Source organism: Bufo bufo, chromosome 7 (genome assembly GCF_905171765.1).
Source record: "Bufo bufo chromosome 7, aBufBuf1.1, whole genome shotgun sequence".
Lineage (NCBI taxonomy): Eukaryota > Metazoa > Chordata > Amphibia > Anura > Bufonidae > Bufo > Bufo bufo.
The window spans coordinates 9,631,061-9,651,936 of NC_053395.1; the positions used below are offsets into that span (position 1 = coordinate 9,631,061).

Genomic DNA, 20,876 nt, shown 5'->3' on the forward strand with positions numbered 1-20,876 from the left:
ACTCCACCACCCCTCCCGAGAACTTCATCATCCCTCCCCAGAACTTCACCACCCCTGTCCAGAACTTCACCACCCCTGTCCAAAACTTCACTACCCCTGTTCAGAACTTCACCACCCCTCCCCAGAACTCCACCACCCCTCCCCAGAACAATATACCACCCCTCCCCATAACTATACCACCCTCCCCAGAACTCCACCAAACCTCCTCAAAACCTGTCCACCACCCTCACCCGAAGTCAACCACCCTTCCCAGAACTTTGCCACTCTTCCCAAAACTGTACCCTCCCAAGAAATCCACCAGTCCTCTACAGAACTCCACCACCCTCCCCAGAACTCCACTACCCCTCCATAGAGCTCCACCACCCCAGAACCCCTCCACCCCCCTACCCAGAATATCAACATGCTCCCTAGAACTCCACCACTTCTCTCTAGGACTCCATCACTCGTCCCCACAACTCCACTTTCGTTGCACACAAAATAAAACCACAGCGAGTACAGCAAACACACATACAATACACGGATCATAAATAGGTATTGGAGCGATCTTCTCCACACCCACAGGATTACAGAGGCGACCATGTCATGTCTTTACCCAAGGAGTCTGCAGTATTTGGTTCTTCCTCTCCTGCCCTGATGTCAGCACCTATAAATAATCATCACATATAACACAAGCTCCACAGGTCGTCCAGTGAATGGGGTAAATCTGTGTTTCTTAGCAGATGTCTTACCACAGACGCCGCCAGTTTTTGAGGAATTTGCGCTCCTCTTGTCGTCTCCTACAAGCAGAATAATTGCAAAATGAAAACTGAAGGTCTGTCTGATGGCGATAAACATGGTTAAGGAGATATATGGACAGTGGCTACAACACTGGCCTCTCTGAGCTTGTAATGTGAAATAATTGCATATAATATACAGAAATATCCATAAAATACACAGCAGCAAATGACAGCAAGGGCCATGTCCCCTCCTGTAAATGCAGAGAATTCTACAGGCTTTTACCATGTGTCTCCAGGATTGGGAAGTTCTCATCCTTTGCATGTCTAGGAGAGGACTGGGCTAAGTCAAATACCTATTCTGTAGGTTCATCTCCCCTCACTTGTAGATTTTGGGTCATGAGTAGGTGACTGGACAAGAGCTCATGTAACACCCCAGAGTTGTGTTACTACACGCCTCTTCCCCACTACTATCGTCTAAGTGCCTTCATACTGCCATCTGATGTTATTTATACACTGCGTGCAGAATTATTAGGCAAATGAGTATTTTGACCACATCATCCTCTTTATGCATGTTGTCTTACTCCAAGCTGTATAGGCTCGAAAGCCTACTACCAATTAAGCATATTAGGTGATGTGCATCTCTGTAATGAGAAGGGGTGTGGTCTAATGACATCAACACCCTATATTAGGTGTGCATAATTATTAGGCAACTTCCTTTCCTTTGGCAAAATGGGTCAAAAGAAGGACTTGACAGGCTCAGAAAAGTCAAAAATAGTGAGATATCTTGCAGAGGGATGCAGCACTCTTAAAATTGCAAAGCTTCTGAAGCGTGATCATCGAACAATCAAGCGTTTCATTCAAAATAGTCAACAGGGTCGCAAGAAGCGTGTGGAAAAACCAAGGCGCAAAATAACTGCCCATAAACTGAGAAAAGTCAAGCGTGCAGCTGCCAAGATGCCACTTGCCACCAGTTTGGCCATATTTCAGAGCTGCAACATCACTGGAGTGCCCAAAAGCACAAGGTGTGCAATACTCAGAGACATGGCCAAGGTAAGAAAGGCTGAAAGACGACCACCACTGAACAAGACACACAAGCTGAAACGTCAAGACTGGGCTAAGAAATATCTCAAGACTGATTTTTCTAAGGTTTTATGGACTGATGAAATGAGAGTGAGTCTTGATGGGCCAGATGGATGGGCCCGTGGCTGGATTGGTAAAGGGCAGAGAGCTCCAGTCCGACTCAGACGCCAGCAAGGTGGAGGTGGAGTACTAGTTTGGGCTGGTATCATCAAAGATGAGCTTGTGGGGCCTTTTCGGGTTGAGGATGGAGTCAAGCTCAACTCCCAGTCCTACTGCCAGTTTCTGGAAGACACCTTCTTCAAGCAGTGGTACAGGAAGAAGTCTGCATCCTTCAAGAAAAACATGATTTTCATGCAGGACAATGCTCCATCACACGCGTCCAAGTACTCCACAGCGTGGCTGGCAAGAAAGGGTATAAAAGAAGAAAATCTAATGACATGGCCTCCTTGTTCACCTGATCTGAACCCCATTGAGAACCTGTGGTCCATCATCAAATGTGAGATTTACAAGGAGGGAAAACAGTACACCTCTCTGAACAGTGCTGGGAGGCTGTGGTTGCTGCTGCACGCAATGTTGATGGTGAACAGATCAAAACACTGACAGAATCCATGGATGGCAGGCTTTTGAGTGTCCTTGCAAAGAAAGGTGGCTATATTGGTCACTGATTTGTTTTTGTTTTGTTTTTGAATGTCAGAAATGTATATTTGTGAATGTTGAGATGTTATATTGGTTTCACTGGTAAAAATAAATAATTGAAATGGGTATATATTTGTTTTTTGTTAAGTTGCCTAATAAATATGCACAGTAATAGTCACCTGCACACACAGATATCCCCCTAAAATAGCTAAAACTAAAAACAAACTAAAAACTACTTCCAAAAATATTCAGCTTTGATATTATTGAGTTTTTTGGGTTTATTGAGAACATGGTTGTTGTTCAATAATAAAATTAATCCTCAAAAATACAACTTGCCTAATAATTCTGCACTCCCTGTATTATGTCTTCACATATGTGCATCTAAAACCATGTTTAATACAATTGTTTCCTTGTAATTTTCCAGGTTTACCAGCAGGTGGCAGCAAGGCATTGGCTAGGTACTAGTCCTAGTTTAGTATATCTAAACTGGAATGGATTATTCCATCTTAGCTCCCCCTCTGTGGAGGTGTGGACTGTTCCCACATCCTGCAGCTTGGGTGGAGAAGGAAGTTAGATTCAGTGTGCCAACCACCCCTGTTGGGGAAGGCTGTGTGATAGCCTTCAGGAGAACCCCTGCATAGGGAAGACAGCCAGGATCTTGTCTCAGCTGAGACATTGATCATATTCCCAGTCTGGGACCTGCAGCCTCAGCTGGATGAGAAGAAAGCAATCTCCAGAGTTCCAGGAAGAAAGCTTCCCCTGAGAAACCATCTGTGAGTTAAGTCCAGAGACCTGGGAGAAGCCATTCCTCCTCAGCTAGTCTGTCCCCAAAAAGCAGAAGTTATAGAGAAGTGCAGAAGATTATTTCCTGCCACAGTTACAGAGCTATCAAGCAGACATCTTATCCTGCAAGCTCACATTAAAGCAGAAGCATTTATTCTTGCCAATGATTGCTAAAACCTGCTGGGACCAGAGACCAAAGCTGTATACTGCTTGGATACAAGTTATCTTCAGTAAAGAAACGGTGGAACTTCATCTAAAGGTCTGGACATCATTTCTGCTGCAAAATTCCTCTATTACTCCTACTATCACTACACTCAAATTTATTGCAAGTGAGCCAGGAGTCCAGCCGTACCCAGGTAGGAGACACCATTGACACAATTACCACTACTCTACAGAGACATTATAGGCCATTACACCAATCTGGCATTCCTAATCTGGGACGTGTGTTATAACACCTTGGAAGGGCCCTGGGGTAGTACCCTGCGCACGCTGCAATTGGCGTCACGACAAATACAGACTATTATCCACCTGACCCGGCCACTGCATTAAAGTGGCGTCAGCGTACCCGTATCCTGGCCATTGCACATAGCCACAGCTACCACTCCCATCCTCCCTACATCACTCCTCGGTGGGGATATCTCTGGGAGCTAGCGGTCAGGTGAGGAATAATAATACAAGCAAGACAGACCTCACCGATCTGTTGCCGTCCTGACGCTCCCCGGTCCCCACTGGTCTTTACTTCCTGGTGCCTCCTGACATAAGGGAGATAACCACTGAACCAATCACTGGCCCAGTAGACACCAGCGGGGGACCGGGGGACCGCCAGGACGGAAGCAGATCGGTGAGCTTAGCTTTATTTTTTAGTCCAATCTGCTCCTTTCTAAGAATTTTTTATCTGCCGAACCACCCCTTTAAAGGGATCATCTCAGGACAACAACCCCTCTCCATATGCCTTATTAGGGGTCCTCCGCTCATTTTATAGAGGGGCTATCTTCATGACAATACACTGTTCATCCAGGGCCTAACCTATCCGATCAAATAAATAAAGTAGAAAAATCAGTATATGAGCTGCGGGAGTGGAGGGGGCTTGATGACTATTGCTGAATGGACCATATCTGATTTACACGTCTTCGGAGGATCTCTGCCCTTTGTCTTCACAGACGGAGCGGTGTTGGGAAGGAGGATGGCGTCAGCCATATTACTGCCTTACCTAAGGACTCCGCTGTGCTGAATTCTCTGGTCCCTCGAGTGCTTACTGAGCTGTTACCATCTACAAATAATAAATCCCGGACAGTGAGACATCAGACACACCCGACAGCATCAAATCTATAAGAGCTTTACTCTATCAGAAGCAGCGCCACACCTGCCAACGGGTAGTGACTGGTAATACAGCTCCGCTCCATTAAAGTGAACCTGTGGACAAGTGTGGGGCCATTTATGTCCAGTCATGGACTACCACTTGTATTCCCTAGTATTGTTAAAGGGTTTTCCAAGACTTTTTAACTAATGACCTATCCTCTGTATAGGTCCAGGGTGTCAGACCCCCACCGATCACATCCAGAGGAAAGGTTATCAGTTAAAAAGTCTCGGAAATCCCCTTTAATATTCAGGGTTAATATCAAAATCCTCAGTGATTTGGCCGTGTTATGTTCTCACCTAAGGAGTCTGCTGCTTTTGGTTCTTCTTTTCCTGATGGATCTCCTGCCCTAATGTCACCACCTACAAGAAATCAGCACATATAACACAAGCTCCACAGGTCATCTGGAGCATGAGGTAAAACCCTTACCTCCTCCGAATGTCTTATCGCAGGCTCCTCCAGATGTCTTACCGCAGGCTCCTCCAGATGTCTTACCGCAGGCTCCTCCAGATGTCTTACCGCAGGCTCCTCCAGATGTCTTATCGCAGGCTCCTCCAGATGTCAGTGAATTCACGCTCTTCTCACTATTGTCTATACAAAATAATTGTGAAATTAAAGGTCAAGTTCTGTTTGTAGAGATCACAAGCTGTAAACCAGATACACGTGTGCACCTACAACATGGAGCGACACATGGAAGCCCACCGGTGCGATCTACAACACATTCACTGGGGTAACTGCTGTTAGGATAACAGATCTTCTCTTACAGAGCACCTAATCGAACCAAACATATTGTGTGACAGGGTTGATCCTGTTGATTAAAATGATACCTGTCTTGTGAAAATCAGCTGGGGCGTTCCATGAGAAGAAAGACTTTAAAGGTTATGTACATCTTTGGGGACATTTTTTTATTATTGTATTTTTACTCATTTTGAGCTAAAAATCATATTTTTAATTTGTTGTTATTAAAAATTTGGAGCCCCTTTCTCTGTACAGCCTTGAGACTCTCTAGTAGCAGGATCTGTATTTTTACATTTTCCATCAGGCATCTCAGCTGACGGCTCCTTATCTCTGCTCTCTGACATTATAAACACTCGTTATAGCTCAGCTTCTTACCGTGTAAGAATGTGGCTTAAATAAGTGTTTATGAGCTCTTAGTAGTTTAGAGATAAGGGTTAAACTTATTAGATGACCGGCACAAAGTGAAAGTACCAGTCACACTGCTAGAAAAACGGTTAACCCTTTGTGACAGAATGGTTGAATATTTTTAATAAAGACCAATTGAAAAAATTATTTTTAGCCCAAAATGAGTAAAGGGCAATCAGAAAAAACAATTGCCCCCAAAGGTATACATAGCCTTTAATTCTTTATGCAACTGAGGGCTTCAGTACACTGAGGAACGGGGCTTAGCTCCACAGTTCACCTCAACTCCTCAGTTTTCCAGTGCTGGCCCCACCACCTCAGCGCACTAAAGCCCTAATTTTCTCTGGAATTTTCACATGAAGTCACCACAAAGACATGTATCATGTAAATCAGCAGTATCAACCCTACCAGGTAGTATACTGGGTTTGATAGGATGGATCCTGTTGGCAGGTGCTCTTTAAATTTACATACAGTGCAATAAGGTGGTGGTGGGTCCAGCACAACCAGGACTAACATACAATTAGCAAAATGGTTCTAGCTTCTCCACTAACTGGTCTGCCAACTTCCACCGTGGCTCAAGACAGGTCATACTTCGGGCACTATCTCCTCAGAGACTAGGCACACTCAAATGTCCCTCCTTCTCAATATGGCGATCAAGGACCTACCATGGTGTGCGTGGTGACTTCACCATTCTCCTCAGAACTCCACCACCCTCCCCAGAATTCCACTATCCGTCCCAGAACTCCACCACCCCTCCCGAGAACTCCATCATCCCTCTCCAGAACTTCCCCACCCCTGTCCAGAACTTCACCACCCCTGTCCAAAACTTCACCACCCCTGTCCAAAACTTCACCACTCTCCCCAGAACTCCACCACCCCTCCCCAGAACTATATACCACCCCTCCCCAAAACTATACCACCCTCCCCCAAACCTCCTCAAAACCTGTCCACCACCCTCACCCGAAGTCCACCACCCTTCCCAGAACTTTACCACTCTTCCCAAAACTGTACCCTCCCAAGAAATCCACTAGTCCTCTACAGAACTCCACCACCCTCCCCAGAACTCCACTACCCCTCCATAGAGCTCCACCACCCCAGAACCCCTCCACCCCCTACCCAGAATATCAACATGCTCCCTAGAACTCCACCACTCCTCTCTAGGTCTCCATCACTTCTCCCCACAACTCCACTTTCGTTGCACACAGAATAAAACCACAGCGAGTACAGCAAACACACATACAATACACGGATCATAATTAGGTATTGGAGCGATCTTCTCCACACCCACAGGATTACAGAGGCGACCATGTCATGTCTTTACCCAAGGAGTCTGCTGTATTTGGTTCTTCCTCTCCTGCCCTGATGTCAGCACCTATAAATAATCATCACATATAACAAATATCCATAAAATACACAGCAGCAAATGACAGCAAGGGCCATGTCCCCTCCTGTAAATGCAGAGAATTCTACAGGCTTTTACCATGTGTCTCCAGGATTGGGAAGTTCTCATCCTTTGCATGTCTAGGAGAGGACTGGGCTAAGTCAAATACCTATTCTGTAGGTTCATCTCCCCTCACTTGTAGATTTTGGGTCATGAGTAGGTGACTGGACCAGAGCTCATGTAACACCCCAGAGTTGTGTTACTACACGCCTCTTCCCCACTACTATCTTCTAAGTGCCTTCATACTGCCATCTGATGTTATTTATATTATGTCTTCACATATGTGCATCTAAAACCATGTTTAATACAATTGTTTCCTTGTTATTTTCCAGGTTTACCAGCAGGTGGCAGCAATGCATTGGCTAGGTACTAGTCCTAGTTTAGTATATCTAAGCTGGAATGTATTATTCCAGCTTAGGGTACTTTCACACTTGCGGCAGGACGGATCCGACAGGCTGTTCACCATGTCGGATCCGTCCTGCGGCTATTTCGCCGTGCCGCCGGACCGCCGCTCTGTCCCCATTGACTATAATGGGGACGGGGGCGGAGCTCCGGCGCAGCACGGCGGTGCACGGCGAAAGCCGCCGGACAAAAAGCCTGACATGCAGTAATTTTAGTCCGGCGGCCTTTCGCCGTGCACCGCCGTGCTGCGCCGGACCTCCGCCCCCGTCCCCATTATAGTCAATGGGGACGGAGCGGCGGTCCGGCGGCACGGCGAAATAGCCGCAGGACGGATCCGACATGGTGAACAGCCTGTCGGATCCGTCCTGCCGCAAGTGTGAAAGTAGCCTTAGTGTCATGGTCTTACCTTCTTGCTGTTCTCCTTCGTTTGACATGTGCTGGCGGCCATCTTGGTTTCTGGGTTTCTTGTAGCCTTCCACCCTGCGGCTCCTCCTTCCCACTGGGAGGAGCTGGATGCCTAGCTCATATATATAGGAGGTCTGTGGCTTCAGTTCCTTGCTTGGTCCTCCTGTGTTCACATGCTTCTAAGATTGCTGCTGCTTCTGGTTCCTGATCCTGGCTTCGTCTGACTACCCTTCTGGTTCCTGATCCTGGCTTCGTCTGACTACCCTGCTGGTTCCTGATCCTGGCTTCGTCTGACTACCCTGCTGGTTCCTGATCCTGGCTTCGTCTGACTACCCTTCTGGTTCCTGACCCCTGGCCTCTCAAAGACTCTGCTTCGGTTTCACCATCCGTTTGGACTTTTGCTTTACAGCTTTATTTTCAATAAAGCCTTCTTATTTTCACTTATCTCTTGTTGTACGTCTGGTTCATGGTTCCGTGACATTAGGACCAAGCCATGAATTCTGACGGTACAGGGCCATCCTCGCTACCCATGCTGGTTGCCAGACTTGATCAGCAGGATCACCTGTTGGGTCGGTTCGCTGTGGCGTTGCTAACCCTGCTTGAACGCACGGCTCATTTCGCTCCCGTTGCCGATGGGTCGGTTGTCGCTCCTACTGCCGCTCCGGTTGTTGCGCCAGAGTCTACCCCGACACCTGTTGTTGCGCCTGCGGTGTTTCGGGGTATGACCGGTTCTGCCCCTCTTCCACAGCGCTTTGGGGGAGAGCCAACTCAGTGCCGAGGTTTCCTTAACCAGGTGGGCATTTATTTCGAGTTGCTGCCACATGCCTTTCCTACTGAGAGATCAAAGGTGGGCTTCTTGATCTCGCTGCTCTCGGACAAGGCCTTGGCCTGGGCCAGCCCTTTATGGGAGAACAACAATCCGGTGGTTGCCGAGTTTTCCGGTTTTGTTGCTTCTCTTCGGAAGGTATTCGATGTGCCGGCTCGTGCTGCCTCTGCTGCGAAGCTCCTTATGTCCATCAGACAGGGTTCACGATCCGTAGCTGAATACGCCATTGAGTTTCGTACCCTGGCAGCAGAGGTGGGCTGGAATAATGAGGCTCTGGTCGCTGCTTTCTCTCACGGTCTCTCGGATGCCTTGAAGGATGTGGTTGCAGCTAAGGACCTACCAGTGGAGCTCGAGTCTCTTATTTCTTTCCTGATTTTGATTGACACCAGACTCAGGGAGAGACCTTCCTTTAAGGAGAGCCTGCGGAGGTCTTCTAACAGATTGGCGCCTACGTTTGCTGTCCCACCCGTGCCTCCCTCTCCTCCCACGCCTCCTGGGGATGACTTGTCTGGGGGTGAACCCATGCAGCTGGGGTTTGCTCGCCTGTCCGAGGGGGAGAGGGTACTCCGGAGACGCGAGGGCCGATGCATGTACTGTGGTCTCGGTGGGCATTTTCGGTTGGCATGTCCGAACCGTCCGGGAAAACGCTCGCACCTGAGATCCTGTCGGGGGCAGATCTTGGGTGGAGTCTCCTCGTCCCCGGTTTCCCGTGTTGACAAACCACTGATCACTGTTGTCCTCTCCTGGGTCGGGGGCTCGGTGACGACCCAGGCGTTGGTGGACTCTGGTGCTGGTGGTTTGTTCATTGATAGTGTGTTCGCTGCCGCCAATTCCATTCCTCTGCAGGCTCGAGGTTCCCCACTGGCTCTTGAGGCGATAGACGGCAGACCCCTTCTGCCGCCACACGTGACTCATGAGACCCTTCCAGTGGGGATAGCCATTGGTGCCGTTCACAGAGAGTCGGTCTGCCTCCAGGTTATTTCGTCTCCACACTACTCGGTGGTCTTGGGGTACCCCTGGCTCCAGAAGCATAATCCGACTTTCGATTGGAGATCGGCCGAGATCCTCTCGTGGTCACCGCAGTGTGGGGCTAGTTGCATCCATGGGTCTGTCAAGTTGCTGTGTACTTCCTCGGACTCTCTGTTGCCTCCTGAATACGAGGAGTACCGGGATGTATTCGATAAGGTGCGCGCGGTTGCTCTACCTCCGCACCGCCCATACGATTGTGCCATAGACTTACAACCTGGTGCCGTTCCTCCTCGTGGCAAAGTCTATCCACTGTCGGTAGCGGAGAATGAGGCCATGGAGGAGTACGTGAGGGAGGCGCTTTCACGCGGACACATTCGCAAATCCTCGTCCCCGGCAGGGGCTGGATTTTTCTTTGTGAAAAAGAAGGGCGGTGAGTTGAGGCCTTGCATCGATTACAGGGGTCTCAATCGCATCACGATCAAGAACGCTTACCCGATACCCTTGATTTCCGAGCTGTTCGATCGCCTTAAAGGGGCCACGGTCTTTACCAAACTCGACCTGAGGGCGGCATATAACCTGGTAAGGATCAAGGCGGGCGATGAGTGGAAGACCGCGTTTAACACCAGGACCGGTCATTATGAATCCTTGGTTATGCCCTTTGGGTTGTGCAATGCGCCCGCAGTCTTTCAGGAATTCATCAACGATGTTTTCCGTGACCTGTTGCAGCAGTGTGTGGTGGTCTATTTGGATGACATCTTGGTATATTCTGAATCCATGGAGGCCCACATTCTGGATGTCAGACAAGTGTTGCAACGGTTACGAGAGAACAAGCTGTTCGGTAAGCTTGAGAAATGCGAATTTCACCGATCCCAGGTAACCTTCTTAGGTTACATCATTTCCGCTGAGGGGTTCTCCATGGATCCTGAGAAGGTTTCGGCTGTCTTACAGTGGCCTCAGCCCAGTGGTCTTCGTTCCCTGCAGCGCTTTTTGGGCTTCGCCAATTATTATCGGAAGTTCATCAGGGACTTTTCCATGCTGGCCAAGCCTCTCACGGATCTGACCAGGAAAGACAGTAATTCCCAGGTCTGGCCGCTCGAGGCCATCCGAGCTTTTGAGGCCCTAAAGTCCGCTTTTGTGTCGGCTCCGATTCTGTCGCATCCCAACCCTGGGTTGCCCTTTGTCCTCGAGGTGGACGCGTCTGAGACGGGAGTAGGCGCCCTTCTGTCTCAGCGTAGAACACCAGAGGGTCCTCTGCTTCCTTGTGGGTTTTACTCCCGGAAACTGTCTTCCGCGGAGTGCAACTATCAGATTGGTGACAGGGAGTTATTGGCCATCGTGCAGGCCCTTAAAGAATGGAGGCACTTGCTCGAGGGTTCGGTGGTTCCGGTTCTCATCCTGACGGACCATAAGAATCTGACCTACCTTTCTGAGGCCAAGAGATTGACACCACGTCAGGCCAGATGGGCTCTGTTCTTGTCACGTTTTAATTACGTGGTCTCCTACCTACCCGGTTCCAAGAACATCAGGGCGGATGCCCTATCACGGCAGTACTCCGAGCTGTCCAGGGAGGAGTCGATTCCGACTTCGGTCATACCTCCGAATCAGATCCTGGCCGCCATTCGCACCAGCCTGACCTCTCCCCTGGGTTAGCAGATTTTGGCGGCTCAATCTGGTGCTCCCTCTGGGAGACCCAACGGCAGATGTTTTGTGCCTGAGGAGTTGCGCACTCGGTTGTTGCGAACCTACCATAACTCCAAGACCGCGGGGCATCCTGGAAAGAATCAGCTGTCCTGGGCTGTTTCACGTCTGTTCTGGTGGCCTTCCCTACGTTCCGACATCGCCGCATATGTAGCGGCATGCTCCGTTTGTGCCCAGAGTAAGTCCCCTCGGCACCTTCCGTTGGGCCTTCTGCAACCCATAGCCACCGGGGAGCGCCCATGGTCACACCTGGGGATGGATTTCATTGTGGACCTCCCTGCATCCCGAGGCCATACGGTCATTCTCATGATTGTGGATCGGTTTTCCAAAATGTGCCACTGTGTTCCTCTCAAGAAGTTACCCTCTGCACAAGAGTTGGCCACGATTTTTGCCAGGGAGGTCTTCCGGTTGCACGGTTTGCCCAAGGAGATTGTGTCGGATCGGGGGAGTCAGTTTGTGTCCAGGTTCTGGCGCGCCTTTTGCTCCCAGTTGGGGATTCATCTCTCCTTCTCCTCGGCCTACCACCCTCAGTCCAATGGGGCCGCAGAACGATCCAATCAGGCCTTGGAGCAATTCCTTCGTTGCTATGTCTCCGATCACCAAGACAATTGGGTTGACCTCCTGCCTTGGGCTGAGTTTGCCAGGAACACGGCGGTGAACTCTTCCTCTGGGACGTCTCCCTTCATGGCCAATTATGGGTTCCAACCTGCCGTGTTACCGGAGGTATTCTCTCCCCAGGATATTCCGGCTGTGGAGGATCACCTTTCCGTCCTACGTGCTTCTTGGGTACAGATCCAGAAGTCCCTTGAGGCCTCTGCGCAGCGCCAGAGACTCCAGGCTGATCGCAGACGAGCGCCTGCTCCTTCCTACCAGGTCGGAGACCGTGTATGGTTGTCCACCCGCAACCTCAACCTTCGAGTGCCCACTCCCAAGCTGGCGCCTCGCTTTGTTGGTCCCTTCCGAGTGCTTCGCAGGGTAAACCCGGTAGCCTATGCCCTTGCGCTTCCTCCTGGCATGCGGATCTCTAATGTGTTTCATGTCTCCCTGTTGAAGCCACTGGTGTGTAATCGTTTCACTTCCTCGGTTCCTCGGCCTCGTCCGGTCCGAGTGGGCAATCGTGAGGAGTATGAGGTGAGCAATATCCTGGACTCACGCCTGGTCCGCGGTCGGGTGCAGTTTTTGGTCCATTGGCGTGGTTATGGTCCAGAGGAGCGTTCCTGGGTTCCCTCCGCAGATGTCCATGCTCCTGCCTTGCTCCGAGCCTTCCACGCACGCTTCCCTCAGAAACCGTTTTTTGCTCCGCGGAGGAGGGGCCCTTGAGGGGGAGGTACTGTCATGGTCTTACCTTCTTGCTGTTCTCCTTCGTTTGACATGTGCTGGCGGCCATCTTGGTTTCTGGGTTTCTTGTAGCCTTCCACCCTGCGGCTCCTCCTTCCCACTGGGAGGAGCTGGATGCCTAGCTCATATATATAGGAGGTCTGTGGCTTCAGTTCCTTGCTTGGTCCTCCTGTGTTCACATGCTTCTAAGATTGCTGCTGCTTCTGGTTCCTGATCCTGGCTTCGTCTGACTACCCTTCTGGTTCCTGATCCTGGCTTCGTCTGACTACCCTGCTGGTTCCTGATCCTGGCTTCGTCTGACTACCCTGCTGGTTCCTGATCCTGGCTTCGTCTGACTACCCTTCTGGTTCCTGACCCCTGGCCTCTCAAAGACTCTGCTTCGGTTTCACCATCCGTTTGGACTTTTGCTTTACAGCTTTATTTTCAATAAAGCCTTCTTATTTTCACTTATCTCTTGTTGTAGGTCTGGTTCATGGTTCCGTGACATTTAGCTCCCCCTCTGTGGAGGTGTGGACTGTTCCCACATCCTGCAGCTTGGGTGGAGAAGGAAGTTAGAGTCAGTGTGCCAGCCACCCCTGTTGGGGAAGGCTGTGTGATAGCCTTCAGGAGAACCCCTGCATAGGGAAGACAGCCAGGATCTTGTCTCAGCTGAGACATTGATCATATTCCCAGTCTGAGACCTGCAGCCTCAGCTGGATGAGAAGAAAGCAGACAATCTCCAAAGTTCCAGGAAGAAGGCTTCCCCTGAGAAACCATCTGTGAGTTAAGTCCAGAGACCTAGGAGAAGCCATTCCTCCTCAGCTAGTCTGTCAACACAAAGCAGAAGTTATAGAGAAGTTCAGAAGATTAATTCCTGCCACAGTTACAGAGCTATCAAGCAGACGTCTTATCCTGCAAGCTCACATTAAAGAAGAAGCATTTATTCCTGCCAATGATTGCTAAAACCTGCTGGGACCAGAGACCAAAGCTGTATACTGCTTGGATACAAGTTATCTTCAATAAAGAAACGTTTGAACTTCATCTAAAGGTCTGGACATCATTTCTGCTGCAAAATTCCTCTATTACTCCTACTATCACTACACTCAAATTTATTGCAAGTGAGCCAGGAGTCCAGCTGTACCCAGGTAGGAGACACCGTTGACACAATTACCACTACTCTACAGAGACATTATAGGCCATTACACCACTCTGGCATTCCTAATCTTGGACGTGCGTTATAACACCTTGGGAGGACCCTGTGATAGTACCCTGTGCATGCTGCAATTGGCGTCACGACAAATATAGACTATTGTCAACCTGTACCTGCCCACTGCATAAGTGGCGTCAGCGTACCCGTTCCTGGTCACTGCACTCACACTACCTGCTCTCAGATGGGTCATTTCCCTCTCATCTCCAAATTAACTAAAACGTAAGCTCAATCTGGAATTGAACCTGAACGCCCTTCTATTTATTGCACTGGTTGTCCTGATGGTTCCTGGACATTGGCCGGTATTGTCTTTGTCCTCAACAGTAATATTTGGGATCAAAAATACTCAGCAGGACTTGGAGCATTTATTTTACTGTAGAAGTGATGTGCAGCGGGCCTAGGAGAGGAGAGGAGAAATAGTAGCAATAATGGAGGTTGTAGTAGTTCACTCTGGTGCTCCCCTGGGCAGTGCAGTGATATTTTTAAAAAATATATATATTTTTTAATTATAATCAGTGTGGCATCAACAAGTGACAGCGCTTGAGCTTTCGATATGGTGGCCGCACTGGTACGGAATAGTGCATTTTCAGACTGAGTGCGCACGCAGGCGCATTTAGATCAGCAACGTGTAAATATTCCCAAGTCCCTGCGCAGCCAATAGATCGGCGCTTGTAATTGGTAAGTCCGGTCGCAGCCAGGCTTCCGCACTAAGTGCTTACGCAGGCGCACTGAAGATCCTGCGTAGGCGCATGTGTACATATTGACACTTGGAATAGGTAAGTTCAGGCGTATACAAGGGTTGCGTACTAGCACACCCATAATACACCCACCTAGATGATGTTGGTGGGTGGATGTCATAGTGTTGTTTGGACTCCCTATTGGCAGATTGCTAATTGTTGTTACCACCCTGTTCCGCCCCGCAAACCCATTGGCTCTCTAATAGGTGGTTAAGGTGGAGATACCCTTTATAAAGTCCAGCAGCAGCGTCTCTGTTCAATGCTGTCCGGAACCCCTGATGAAGCCAGATTAGCTGGCGAAACACACATGTTTAGTGTTTAGTGTTTTTTAGCTTCTGAAACCTGTCTGTTCCAAGTAAAAAAGTGCAGTCTAGCGTCAGTACAGTTCCACAATTTAATAGTGGCTGAATTATACTAACACACACAGGACACTGAGCGCTATATAGGTAGCAAGTGTGTGACCTGGGGCGTGCACCCCCATCGGTCATAGCAACTACAGGGAGTGCAGAATTATTAGGCAAGTTGTATTTTTGAGGATTCATTTTATTATTGAACAACAACCATGTTCTCAATGAACCCAAAAAAACTCATTAATATCAAAGCTGAATATTTTTGGAAGTAGTTTTTGGTTTGTTTTTAGTTTTAGCTATTTTAGGGGGATATCTGTGTGTGCAGGTGACTATTACTGTGCATAATTATTAGGCAACTTAACAAAAAACAAATATATACCCATTTCAATTATTTATTTTTACCAGTGAAACCAATATAACATCTCAACATTCACAAATATACATTTCTGACATTCAAAAACAAAACAAAAACAAATCAGTGACCAATATAGCCACCTTTCTTTGCAAGGACACTCAAAAGCCTGCCATCCATGGATTCTGTCAGTGTTTTGATCTGTTCACCATCAACATTGCGTGCAGCAGCAACCACAGCCTCCCAGACACTGTTCAGAGAGGTGTACTGTTTTCCCTCCTTGTAAATCTCACATTTGATGATGGACCACAGGTTCTCAATGGGGTTCAGATCAGGTGAACAAGGAGGCCATGTCATTAGATTTTCTTCTTTTATACCCTTTCTTGCCAGCCACGCTGTGGAGTACTTGGACGCGTGTGATGGAGCATTGTCCTGCATGAAAATCATGTTTTTCTTGAAGGATGCAGACTTCTTCCTGTACCACTGCTTGAAGAAGGTGTCTTCCAGAAACTGGCAGTAGGACTGGGAGTTGAGCTTGACTCCATCCTCAACCCGAAAAGGCCCCACAAGCTCATCTTTGATGATACCAGCCCAAACCAGTACTCCACCTCCACCTTGCTGGCGTCTGAGTCGGACTGGAGCTCTCTGCCCTTTACCAATCCAGCCACGGGCCCATCCATCTGGCCCATCAAGACTCACTCTCATTTCATCAGTCCATAAAACCTTAGAAAAATCAGTCTTGAGATATTTCTTGGCCCAGGCTTGACGTTTCAGCTTGTGTGTCTTGTTCAGTGGTGGTCGTCTTTCAGCCTTTCTTACCTTGGCCATGTCTCTGAGTATTGCACACCTTGTGCTTTTGGGCACTCCAGTGATGTTGCAGCTCTGAAATATGGCCAAACTGGTGGCAAGTGGCATCTTGGCAGCTGCACGCTTGACTTTTCTCAGTTCATGGGCAGTTATTTTGCGCCTTGGTTTTTCCACACGCTTCTTGCGACCCTGTTGACTATTTTGAATGAAACGCTTGATTGTTCGATGATTACGCTTCAGAAGCTTTGCAATTTTAAGAGTGCTGCATCCCTCTGCAAGATATCTCACTATTTTTGACTTTTCTGAGCCTGTCAAGTCCTTCTTTTGACCCATTTTGCCAAAGGAAAGGAAGTTGCCTAATAATTATGCACACCTGATATAGGGTGTTGATGTCATTAGACCACACCCCTTCTCATTACAGAGATGCACATCACCTAATATGCTTAATTGGTAGTAGGCTTTCGAGCCTATACAGCTTGGAGTAAGACAACATGCATAAAGAGGATGATGTGGTCAAAATACTCATTTGCCTAATAATTCTGCACGTAGTGTATAGCACATCAAGCTCACTACAGACTGGGCTTCAGATAGTTTTAATCCTCTTTAGCTCACAGTTATTTAAGTATTTCTTAAACACTTTATTAAAAGTTAAGTTTTATCATCTGGGACAAGTGAGGTTATTGGCCGAATTAGGCTTTAGTTGTTGATTTATGAAACCCTTCCCAGGTAGGGTCGTAATTGTTCATTATAGTGATAAGAAGGGAGCACATTTTCCTCCCTTTGGGGCAGAACCTTGGTTCTGGGGTTCTCCTGCCTGGTGTCGGTTTGATGTGACCTTGATGAATTATGAGGTGCCAGGCCGGGTCCCTCAAAGCGTGGAGGCAATGACAAGGCTGGAGTTTATACAACAAGTCCACTGTGCTTTACTGAGGAGTTCAATAGATGGTTAGCACAGGCACTGTACACATCAAATGGGTTTACCAACAGTTTTGTACTGATGACCAATCCCCAGGATTGGATAGGTGGGGGTCCCCTGCTGATCAACTGTTTAAGGAGGCAGAGGCCTCCTCAGAGGTCAGCTCCACACATTGTATAGCGGCTGTGCTTGGTATCGTAGCTTAGCCCCATTCACTTGAACTCCACAATTCATGTCCTTTGGAAATGATGGGGATCCTGAAGCTTATTTACTCCTACCAGTATGCAAAGAAGTCTGTAGCCTCAGTGTAGGTGCATTACTTTTCTCTGACAAATGCTCTGAAATCCTCCTTGTACAGCCGCTGAACTTTCTGTTTCATTCTGTAACTCGAGTTCTGGAGTATATACTGTCACTGAGCTGCTTGTAATCCACAGAGTTGACCCATTCCCTGTTAAAGGGGTTGTCTCACTTCAGCAAATGGTATTTATCATGTAGATGCAGTTAATACAAGGCACTTACTAATGTATTGTGATTATCCATGTTGCCTCCTTTGCTGGCTGGATTCTTTTCTTCCATCACATTATACACTGCTTGTTTCCATGGTTACGACCACCCTGTAATCCAGCAGTGGTGGTCATGCTGGCACGTTATAGGTAAAATTGGCGGGCTACTGGCCATCTTGCATCTGCGCTGCAGCAGTGTCTGTAACCTCTGGAAACAAGCCGTGTATAATAACATAGTAACATAGTAACATAGTACATAAGGCCGAAAAAAGACATTTGTCCATCCAGTTCGGCCTGTTATCCTGCAAGTTGATCCAGAGGAAGGCAAAAAAACCCTGGGAGGTAGAAGCCAATTTTCTCCACTCTAGGGGAATAAAAAATTCCTTCCCGACTCCAATCAGGCAATCAGAATAACTCCCTGGATCAGCGACCCCTCTAGTAGCTATAGCCTGTAATATTATTACGCTCCAGAAATACATCCAGGCCCCTCCTGAATTCCTTTATTGTACTCACCATCACCACCTCCTCAGGCAGAGAGCTCCATAGTCTCACTGCTCTTACCGTAAAGAATCCTCTTCTATGTTTGTGTACAAACCTTCTTTCCTCCAGACGCAGAGGATGTCCCCTCGTCACAGTCACAGTCCTGGGGATAAATAGATGATGGGAGAGATCTCTGTACTGACCCCTGATATATTTATACATAGTAATTAGATCTCCCCTCAGTCGTCTTTTTTCTAAAGTGAATAACCCTAATTTTGATAATCTTTCAGGGTACTGTAGTTGCCCCATTCCAGTTATTACTTTAGTTGCCCTCCTCTGAACCCTCTCCAGCTCTGCTATGTCTGCCTTGTTTACAGGAGCCCAGAACTGTACACAGTCCTCCATGTGTGGTCTGACTAGCGATTTGTAAAGTGGTAGGACTATGTTCTTATCACGGGAATCTATGCCCCTTCTGATGCAACCCATATTGTGATGAAAAAATGAATGAAGCCAGCAAAGGAGGCAATATGGACAATAACAATACATTAGGAAGGGCCTTATAGTAGCTGCATCTGCATGATAAATGCCATTTGCTGAAGTGACACAACCCCTTTAAGCTCTGCTCTTTAGCTGTTTACTGGCGGCTGTGTTATGTCCTTACCTAAGGAATCTGCTGCTTTTGGTTCTTCTGTCCCTGATGGATCTCCTGCCCTGATGTCAGCACCTACAAGTAATCAGAACATATAACACAAGCTCCACAGGTCATCCAGCGCACAAGGTAAATGCTTGTTTCTCAGACATGTCAGTATCAGGCCTACCACAGGCTCCTCCAGATGTCTTACCACAGGCTCCTCCAGATGTCTTACCACAGGCTCCTCCAGATGTCTTACCACACCACAGGCTCCTCCAGATGTCTTACAATGGGCTCCTCCACATGTCTTACCACAGGCTCCTCCAGATATTTTATTGCAGGCTCCTCGCGAAGTCTTACCACAGGCTCCTCCAGATATCTTACCACAGGCTCCTCCAGATGTTTTACTGCAGGCTCCTCGCGAAGTCTTACCACAGACTCCTCCAGATGTCTTACCACAGGATTCTCCAGATGTCTTACTGCAGGCTCCTCGCGAAGTCTTACCACAGGCTCCTCGCGAAGTCTTACCACAGGCTCCTCCAGATATCTTACCAAAGGATTCTCCAGATGTCTTACTGCAGGCTCCTAGAGATGTCGTACTGCAGGCTCCTCCCAATGTCTTACCACAGGCTCCTCCAGATGTCTTACCACAGGCTCCTCCAAATGTCTTACCACAGGCTCCTCCAGATGTCTTACCACAGGCTCCTCTGGATGTCTTACCACAGGCTCCTCTGGATGTCTTAATGCAGGCTCTTCCAGATGTCTTACCACAGGCTCCTGCAGATGTCTTACTGCAGGCTCCTCCAGATGTCTTACCACAGGTTCCTCCAGATATCTTACCACAGGCTTCTCCAGATGTCTTACTGCAGGCTCCTCCCAATGTCTTACCAAAAGCTCCTGCAGATGTCTTACCACAGGCTCCTCCGGATGTCTTAATGCAGGATCCTCCAGATGTCTTACCACAGGCTCCCAAAAATATAGATTGACACAGTACTGCGACTTGATGTTTCGGCTTCCTCAGACATGATCAAGCATCAAGTTGGAGCGCTGCCTCAATCTATATTTTTTGGACGCTTATTCCAGGGTGAGTTGGACCAAAGCCCTCCTCTGGCGGGAACCCACAACCCTATGGCTTCTTCATATATTATATATGGTGTGCTGTTTTTGCATATAGTGATGCCTTACCACAGGCTCCTCCAGGTTCCGATGAATTGTCGCCATCGTCTGCAAATAATTTTAAAATACAAATTAGCCTTCTTCTTAGGGGTGTTGCTAGGGTCTGAAAACATCCGGGGCACAAGCCCACTCTGTCACACCCCCGTGAAACGCCCCCACCCCATGAAGCCACGCCACCATCGCCTGGGGGCCCTTCACAGTAGATATTAACCCCTTTCAGCAGTCCCCCCCTTCACAGTAGTTATTAACCCCTTTCAGCAGTCCCCTCTTCAGTGAATGGGGGACTGCTGAAAGGCGTTAATAACTACTGTGAAGGGCCGTCTGGGCAACCCCACAGATCATCCCCTCAGTAATCCGTATCCTGCAGTAACTTAACTTTAAATCAGCGCTCATCTCATTACTATCTTGACTTACACACTCAGCTCCAGTAACAGGCAGTGCGGGCGGCGCTCACTCACTGACGTCATGTGCCCATCCAGGCTGTGAGCTGTGCGCTGCGATTGCCCAGCGCTACAGCCTAGGAGAAGGAGATGCCCACAAGACAAGGGCAGACACCGCCTACTATAACTTAGTGAGCGAAGATACCGGAGGACATAGCAGGAGAACGGAGCGGCGCCTGGGGATAATAGTAAGTGCAGGGAGATCCCCGGGCGCCGCTCTCCATGGCAGCATACTTAGTTCACAATGTTTTTCAAGGTGAAAGGTCCTCTTTAAGCCAAAAACATCTATGATAGTGTACCTATTTACCAGGGTTGCTGATTGTTGAGGTTGACACCTTTACCTTTATATTTTGAAATTGAGAGCTCCAGTGTTTCCAAGTCCTCGATGACCTTGTAGTTGAAGTGATACACTGTACACAGCACCTCGTCCTTGTGCTCGTCGTCCCAGTCTCTCATGATATCAAACAGATGCCTCATCATGTCCTCGGATGACGGTGCTTGCATCAG

The 20,876-nt window shown here is 48.4% G+C and overlaps 2 long non-coding RNA genes across 2 annotated transcripts; both read right to left on the reverse strand.

The window, feature by feature from the left end:
- Positions 1 to 601: 601 nt before the first annotated feature.
- Positions 602 to 19,231, reverse strand: LOC121007903. Its single transcript, XR_005780485.1, has 3 exons — positions 18,784 to 19,231; positions 729 to 776; positions 602 to 643 (listed from the first exon to the last, which is right to left on the reverse strand). It is a non-coding gene; the product is annotated as an uncharacterized LOC121007903 (long non-coding RNA).
- LOC121007902 lies at positions 4,435 to 5,134 on the reverse strand. The gene is made up of 3 exons (XR_005780484.1): positions 5,092 to 5,134; positions 4,872 to 4,934; positions 4,435 to 4,485 (listed from the first exon to the last, which is right to left on the reverse strand). It is a non-coding gene; the product is annotated as an uncharacterized LOC121007902 (long non-coding RNA).
- Positions 19,232 to 20,876: the final 1,645 nt, after the last annotated feature.